Here is an 8395-nt window from a genome sequence, read left to right as displayed (position 1 = left end):
ATGATGAACTCTAGGGTTGATTGTTTGTAATTTGGATGATCATCTTTATTGATGTATTGTTGGATGTTGTATTTCTTTTATGGAATCTTGTAGTTTGTGGTTCAAGTCTTGTGTACTTTGATGTGTTGATTTGCATGAGAACTCATGATTTCAACTTCTAGGTTGTACTTGGTTGTGTGACGATCGCCCTTGTACTAGACACACTTGGCTTGAAGGGATCCATGTACAAATACACCGTGACCATCGGGTATTTTGTACCCTCCAAAGAATTAGGGTTGGACCTAGTTTGAGTATCGACCTCGATTAGAGATTTCCCGAGTGTAATGCAATCATACGAGGATTTGGGCGGAAGCGATTCTGACCCAATACTTGTATGGGATTAGGGTTCAATTGTCGTGACCATCGGGTTGAGCTAATTTAAGATTCTCTTGGCCCTACTACCATCTCGCATTTCATCCTAAATTCAGGACCTAATGACAACCCTAGGGCGATTCGTTGTCCAAATCACTCCCTTCATTGTTTGATTCTCCCTTGAGTTCGTGATTGTGTGTAGTAGTACCCCGGATTTCATTGTAGTTAATTCTTTCTCTTTTTATAATTACTATTCATCTTTCGGAGTGTTAGGCTAGGAAATAGACGAAAGGGAAGTAATAGTAGCTCCTTGGGCCCAGGGAATACGACCCTCTCGTGCTCGCACGAGAGGTATTACTTGATGACTCCGTGCACTTGCGGATCGCTCATCAAGTTTTTGGCGCCGCTGCCGGGGACACAAGGAATACTAGGAAAAACCTCGTAGTCTATTGCTCTAGTCATTTATCTTTGTTGTTGTAAATATCTATCTTTTGTAAATATTTATTTTTGTTTCTTTTTATCTTTTCTTTGATAGCTTACTATTGTTAGTTTTATTCTTTTTATTACATGGGGCCATGGACTTCAAGAAAAAAATTATTAGCGGCCAAAATGTATGCGCTTGAAAATGAGATGGACGAATTAAGTGCCATGAGAGCACACCGAAGCGATCCGCCATGGATTTTCAAGAAAGATTATTGGCCGCTAAAATGTATGCACTTGAAAAAGCAAATGGAAGAATTGGATGCCAAGAGAGCAAGCCATAGCAATCAAGTACATCGATGTTTATAATCCATATTGGGGAGGACACCCGCACTTTTTCGCACATGATCATACTCAACAATGGGAGTACCCTCACCGTGGATTGCTACAAGAACCCTCCCTCAAGATTCGTGGCATTATCATCCTCCAGCTCGTTCATACTAAGCCACTTAATGAATGGGGATTCAATACGCAAGATGTGTTCGCAAGATTCATGATGCAAACTGATGCTGAATTTAAAGCCATGGATACTGCACCTTTTAATGCCCGACCATCTTTTCAAAGTATGATGAACATGATTGCTGAGTCTTCTAACATATCGACCGAGTTACCACGAACTATAGATGCCCTATCTGAAAATGGTATAATGAATCAAAGCATCTATACAAGCAAGTTCATCCCAAGGTTCACCGGATGCCCAGTAACCTTGGGAGTCTAGTTCGTCATCAACAAAGGAGCAAGTGTAGAAGATAAGAGATACAAAGAAAAGTTCATAACAAACTCCCCTATGATGAAGACTAGAAGGTGGTGATGAGAACTCGTCGAATCCACGCCGGCGAGCTCCTAGATCGTTTTCCTTGAGTGTAACCTTCTTCTCCCTTCGATTTGCCCCTCAGATCTTAATTCTCCTGAAGCCTTGAAGCTCTAAAGGATGATGGTGGAGAGTGGTGGCCAAAAGTCGCCTAATTGATGCCCTAACAAGCCTTATATATGCCCAGATCCCGATCGGTAAACGGGTCAGTATACCGGCCGTATGCCGAATCCTCAGGAATTTAAGTTTTCTGCTGAGAAGCCCGTGATGAGATACATTGACTGCTACAGTACCGCTTCTACAGTGCTGTGCTGCAGTAATCCCGGACCGGAAACGCCATTTTTTTGCCGAATTCATCCCCAATCGCGTCGCCGAACCCCCAGGGCTTCTAATGGGCCTGAAATGTAAAAATAACACAATTTAAACCAAAAGGGCATCGATTCAACAAATAAATATAAAGAATAATACAGAACAAATACATGCAAAATACATACTTTTAGACGTTTATCATTCCACACGGGCCTATGGAATTTCCACACACCCCTGTGGAATTTCCACACGGGCCTATGGAATTTCCACACGCCCGTGTGGACTCTCCGGAATTCTGATTTTCGGTCGGCTATAAATAGTAACTACAATAGTAAATTGCACCGGTAACTTGCTGCAGTACCCCACCAAAAAACACTCCCGAATCCGCTTTTCATCGAGGCAACATAAACGGGCACACGTTTATGCCATAGATTGCGTCGCTTCTTCAATAAACGGGTTCATTGGTGAAAATCTTGCTATCATTGCACAAGTTGGGATATGCAAATGTGACTGTCTTTGTGCCCCTCCAACTCATTGTAATGACTTGAATACATGGAGGTTGGCACACATTCACAAATTTAGAGCCCCACTTGTGTCTTCGCGTTTGTTGCTTCCAAGATTCCACCAAATAGTGCGTTCACGATCTACTTTTGGCTTCTTTTCTTAATACTTAGCTTCACAACCCTACATGCTCAAAAGAACACAAATACAGATGTATTAACGCTTAAACCTGATAAAAGTAATGCTCATCATAAGGAAAGAACACTTCACATTCTTATCACACAAGCACTTATAAATTACGCATCGGAGAAGAAAAGATCACATACCGCCTCGCCGAAGCAATGAAGCACTCTCTTGACTTTGATGACTCTTGTTATCTTTTAGAAGTCAATGATGAGATTACTAATGAGTATTCGCGAGAATTTTTGTATCCAAACCCATATGAGGAGTGGGTGGACATGGAGGAGGAGAAAATGAGTAATCTTGTAGAACAAGTCCTCGAAGAGCAACCAAAAGGAGGATTTCTGAAACAAATTCTTCGCCGCATCAAGACGTCGAGACGTCACCACTGAAAGCACTCTTATGCACTTGGAGACAAGCACACAAAAAAAGAGCTCGACATTCCCTACTTTGGTAGCATGTTTAATAAATTCTCCTTGTGTATGCAAAATTTCTGTCCTTCATGTATGTAGGTTTCAAAGAAATAGATTTTTCATCTTTATAAGCCACCATGAGGTAAGGATAGGTACATCAAGATAAGTGACGTTAAACAAGTACTTCTTCGGAGGCAAACTAAATTTTTAGTTAGTTTCTACGTTAGAATTTAATTTCAATAATAATAAAATCATGAGTGTGGGCCTTGATGAATTTTTGTTGGTGTTGAACTTTACATGAAAAATTATCGGTGATTTAAATTGATTTTCATGTGTGTGGCATGGTTTAGGTGGTAATTCATGTTTATAGTTGAAGAATTAGTGTTAATTTGAAGCTTGGAACCTTGCGTGGACTGTCTGTATAAATTTTGCAATTTACAAGGTCGCGTAGAATTTCCACATGGTCGTGTATAGTACCCACGCAGTGGTGTAGAATTTCCACACCCCCATGTGGCTTATAAGAACATGAAGGGTCACTATTCACTATCTTCATCCCCAAAACCCCTTCATTTCCCATCTCTCAAGCTTCACAAAATTCTAACGTTTGGACTCCAAAACTAATTTTCTTCAACTCCTTGGAGATTTAGAAGTGTTTAACTGGGATTTTCAACGACTTATCTTCTCCAATTCACTCCGGTAAGCCCTCACTTCTCTTCATCTTCTCCATGCCCTTATTTTCATTTCCATGGTGATTTCTTGGTTTTTGGATGAAATTTCTTATGCTAAATCATGTGAAAACACTCTAGAATGCATGTAAGGCAATTTTCGGAAACGTTGGAGCCCCACCATGGCGTCTTGGAAATGGTTGGGCACCCACGCGTCCACGTGGGATTGCCGTCGTGCGGCCACACACCCACGTGAGTGCGTGTGCTTGCCAGCCACCCGGCCATAAGCCACGCGCACCGGCCCCGACGAGGCCACGCTGCCACGTGGCACCCTGGCCGAGCCAAGAACGCAGCCAGCTGGGCGCGTGGCTCGCTCATGTGCCCGCGTGGGCTGAAAAAGTTCCCAATAAGGCCAGACATCTCATCAATCTCATCGGCTAGCTCGTCACCCCGCTGAATATCTCTCAGCAGTTGCAAGTCTACAAAGCGAGTCTGACCAAAACCGAGCGCTAATAATTTCTCAAATAGAGCCTGATGCTCAGGATTCGAGAATTCCATGTGTATTGGCTCTAGGGGTGTAATCGATCGAGTTCGAGCCGAGCAGTAGCGAGCTCGAGCTCGAGCTCGACTGAAAATTCGGCACTCGATACTCGGCTCGAGCTCGATCGAGTATTTATTTTATAGCTCGAGCTTGACTCAGTACACAAATCAAGCTACTCGAGCTCGCTCGATTAAGCTCGAAAAAACTGAAAATAACCATAAACATTATGCTCTAGCTCGAGCTCGAACGTTTTTCCCCTTGATTTTTATCAAATAAATCTAATATTATATATATAAATACATGCTCGATTAGGCTCACTAGCACTCGAGCCAAGTATCACAATACTCGAACTCGGCTCGCTCGACTACTCGAGCTACTCAAGCTCGAGCTCGACTCGACTGTGACCGAGCCGAATTCGAATTTTCAGCGAGTCAAGCCCGAGTAGCTTGCGAGTAGAGGTGTATCATTTACACCCCTAATTGGCTCAGGCGGGGTATCTCGAAGACGTTTCGCTTCATGCGTCCTTGCTCGAGGTGCCATATCTGCAAAATTAGATAAGAAAATGATCAACAAGGCTTAGGAAAACATCCTGTAGAATTCCACACGGGGCTGTGGAAATTACCCACGCCCATGTGGATCTGCGGGGTCTGAAAACTGCACGGTTGCACAACAATCCTCCAAAAATACAACTCAAAACCACTGTTAAACTCTGTCCAGACATGCATAGACCATTTTAAAGTGAAAATATGTGCAACTCAAGACTTTTAATTTGCTAAAAACAAGAATTAGCGAAGAAAAGAGGGTAAAAAGGTTTACTGATGAAATAGATGTGAACACTTCGAAAATCGATGCAAAATGTGAAGAAAAATCCTCCAAAACAATGGTGAGGGGCCGGGAATTTGATCAAGAGTGCTTTCTGGGTGATTGGAGATGAAGAAGAAAAGAATTCACAAGAATTTTTAAAGAAAAACTCACGTCTCTTGGAATTCTACGCATCCACATGGGCGTGCAGAAATTTCCCACGCCCGTGAGCCTCCACAGGAAAGCTTCATAGAGGCAGGTGCACGCCCTTGTGCGCTCTTGGGAAAATCCTCAATCTCTGAATGCTGTCGCATGGGCGTGTGGAAAATACCCACAAATGTGCGCCCAACCCACAGGGCCTGCCGCACGCCCCTGTGGCTTCTCTGTATAACCGAGAAAAATCGTTAAGTGTTCTACACGCCCATGCAGAAATTCCTTACGGGTATGGACATGAAAAGGCCCAACTCACAGGGGCACGTATGTGCCCCGTGTCTTCTCGGGATGGAGAGAGCTCTTCTGCACAGACCCGCACGGGCATGTGGAAAATACCCACGTCCGTGCGTTTGTCATAGGTTCACCCACAGGGGCGAGTCAACACGCCCCTATGAGTTCTCGGGATAATTTGCTAAGTCCTTGCAGGAAGGCGCATGGCCGTGCGGAAATTACACACGGGCGTGGACCATCACAAGGTCGCACACAAGGGTGTGTCCACGTCCCTCTGCCATCTCTAGATGAGCTCTAAACAAAAACACACACCCGTGCGGTAATTCCTACACGGCCATGTCTTTTCTCTGGACACTTAGAAAACTTTGCAAGCACTGTAGAAAATTTCTGAACACAACTATACACTCAGAGCTTGCTTTACAAGGCAATTTTAACTAGAGAAAGCACAGAAAAAAAATAAGCTCAAACGACCTAAACTTCGCCAAATCCACATGAAAACACACGATGACATTAAAAACCCACAATAAAACACAACAAAAGCATCTAAAATCAAGACACCAACACTCAACAATTTATTCGCACAAAAACTAAACTACTAACTAAGAAAACAATAAACACTTGGGTTGCCTCCCAAGAAGCGCTTGTTTTACGTCACTAAGCTTGCCGTACCTTGTCTTACCTCATGGGTGTTCATAGATGAAGGTTGTCCTCTTACCCATAGCTTGAAAGCGTGATGAACAGAGTCTCTTAAAGGTAGAGGGGGAATTGTCAGGCAATGGTACATCCAATTTGTTCAGTTCACGCCCATCTCCAACAGCCTTGGAACATTTCTGATGGCATTTCCTCGCCCTCTTCATCTTCCAAAGAACCTTCTTCAGGATCCCCGGAGTAGATGGTACTTCTTTAGTTGAACCAAGCATCATAACTTCTTCATTTTCTATCTCTTGGTCAAACAAGCCTTTGTATAGATCTGGATTGAACATTTCCTGCATGTATTCATCAAGAATCTCATCAGTAGTGTCTAGAAAATACAAAGCATCATCGAAATCAAGAGAACGCCGCATGGCTTCAGCTTGGCGGTATGTGAGCTTGTCATCTCCAACTCTCAATGTTAGCTCCCCGCCGCCCATGTCAACCAATGCCTTGGAAGTTTGCAATAATGGCCTCCCAAGTATTAAAGGTACATCCACATCTTTATCGATGTCTAGCACAACAAAATCTACCGAAAAAATGTACTTGTCCACCTTGACAAGCACATCTTCAATGATACCCCTCGGATGTCTCACCGTTCGATCCTCCAATTGCAAAGTCATCCGAGTGGGCCTAGGCTCTCCCAAGCCTAGATTCTGAAATAAAGTGCATGGTATGACGTTGATACTAGCCCCTGAGTCCGCCAATGTCATTTCTTCACCCAAATTGCCAATATTACACGGAATGATGAAGCTTCCCGGGTCTTTCTTCTTGTTCGGCATGTTCTTTTACAACACCGCAAAGCAAGAAGCATCTAAGATCACTGAAGTACTCTCCTCCAACTTCCTCTTGTAAGTCAACAAGTCTTTCAAGAATTTTGCATACTTAGGCATTTGAGCCAAAGCCTCAACAAAAGCAATATTGATGTGAAGTTGCTTGAACAAACTCAGGAACTTCTTGTATTGTTCATCCCCTTGGTCATTCTTCAATCTAGAGGGATAAGGGATTCTTGGCTTGAAAGGTGGAGGTGCTACCTCCTTCTCTTTGCTTGTTCCCTCTTCATCCTCTATGACCTTGGGTGAGTGTTCATTGGGCTTCTCACTCGGAAGCCTACCTTCAACCTCTCGACCACTTCTCAAAGTGATTGCCTTCACATGCCCTCTAGGATTGGTCTCGGTATTACTCGGCAAGCTTCCTTGTGGCCTTTCCGATAGAGACTTTGCAATCTGCCCTACTTGATTTTTAAGATTGTGCAAAGAAGCAGTGTGGTTGCAAAGTATAGCCTCGACTGATTGAAACCTTCTATCTGACAATTGCACAAACCTAGTTAAGGCCTTCTCCAAATCGGTCATTCGGGTCTCCAAACCGAAAACTCGATTTTCTATGTTTGGGGATTGTTGTTGGAAACCCGGTGGCCCCATGGCCTTTTGTGGACCTTGGTTGCTCCATGAAAAATTGGAATGATTCTTCCAACCCGGATTATATGTGTTGCTATATGGATTCCCTTGGTTCCTCATTGCATTACCCACAAAATCGACATTCTCAACTAAAGATGCATCACCAATAGAGATCGAGCAATCAGAGGGAGCATGTCCTTCACCACACCCGGTGCAAGTAGTCATGGTTGGCACTCTATTCGAAGTTAGGAGATCTAACTTATTACTTAATGATTCCACTTGAGCGGCCAATGAAGTTACTGCATCTATCTCATGGAGCCCGGCCACCTTTTTCTTCTCCCTAGCATTCCATTGGTAGCTATTTAACCCCATTTCTTCAATTAGTTGACGGGAATCTGTGTTGTGGGCACTTTCTCAGGAGCTCCTTGAACCTTTCTCACGTCTCAAATAGAGACTCCAATTCTGACTGTACGAAGGATGAGATCTCATTCCTAAGCTTTGTAGATTTTTCCAGGAGGGAAACAACGGGCCAGAAAAGCTTCTACCTTCTCATCCCATGTCGTAATCAATGCTCTAGGTAATGAGTGTAGCCACTGCTTCGCTCTCCCCTTTAAGGAAAAAGGGAAGGCTCTCAACTTGATGGCATCATCCATTACCCCGTTTATCTTAAACATATCACACACCTCGAGAAAGTTCTCTATATGACTGTTTGGATCCTCATCGGCCAAACCATTGAACTGTGCGGATTACTGCAACATGTGGATGAATGCTGGCTTTAGCTCGAAGTTTTGAGCTGTAACCGGGGGACACAC

General features: G+C 43.6%; 1 non-coding gene across 1 annotated transcript; it reads left to right on the top strand.

The window, feature by feature from the left end:
• Positions 1 to 7975: 7975 nt before the first annotated feature.
• LOC120281995 lies at positions 7976 to 8082 on the top strand. The gene has a single exon (XR_005542861.1). It is a non-coding gene; the product is annotated as a small nucleolar RNA R71 (small nucleolar RNA).
• The last annotated feature ends 313 nt before the right edge of the window (positions 8083 to 8395 follow it).

This window comes from Dioscorea cayenensis, chromosome 2, assembly GCF_009730915.1.
Source record: "Dioscorea cayenensis subsp. rotundata cultivar TDr96_F1 chromosome 2, TDr96_F1_v2_PseudoChromosome.rev07_lg8_w22 25.fasta, whole genome shotgun sequence".
Lineage (NCBI taxonomy): Eukaryota > Viridiplantae > Streptophyta > Magnoliopsida > Dioscoreales > Dioscoreaceae > Dioscorea > Dioscorea cayenensis.
Note: the sequence above shows the minus strand (reverse complement) of the source record. Positions and strands in the feature narration are given on the sequence as shown.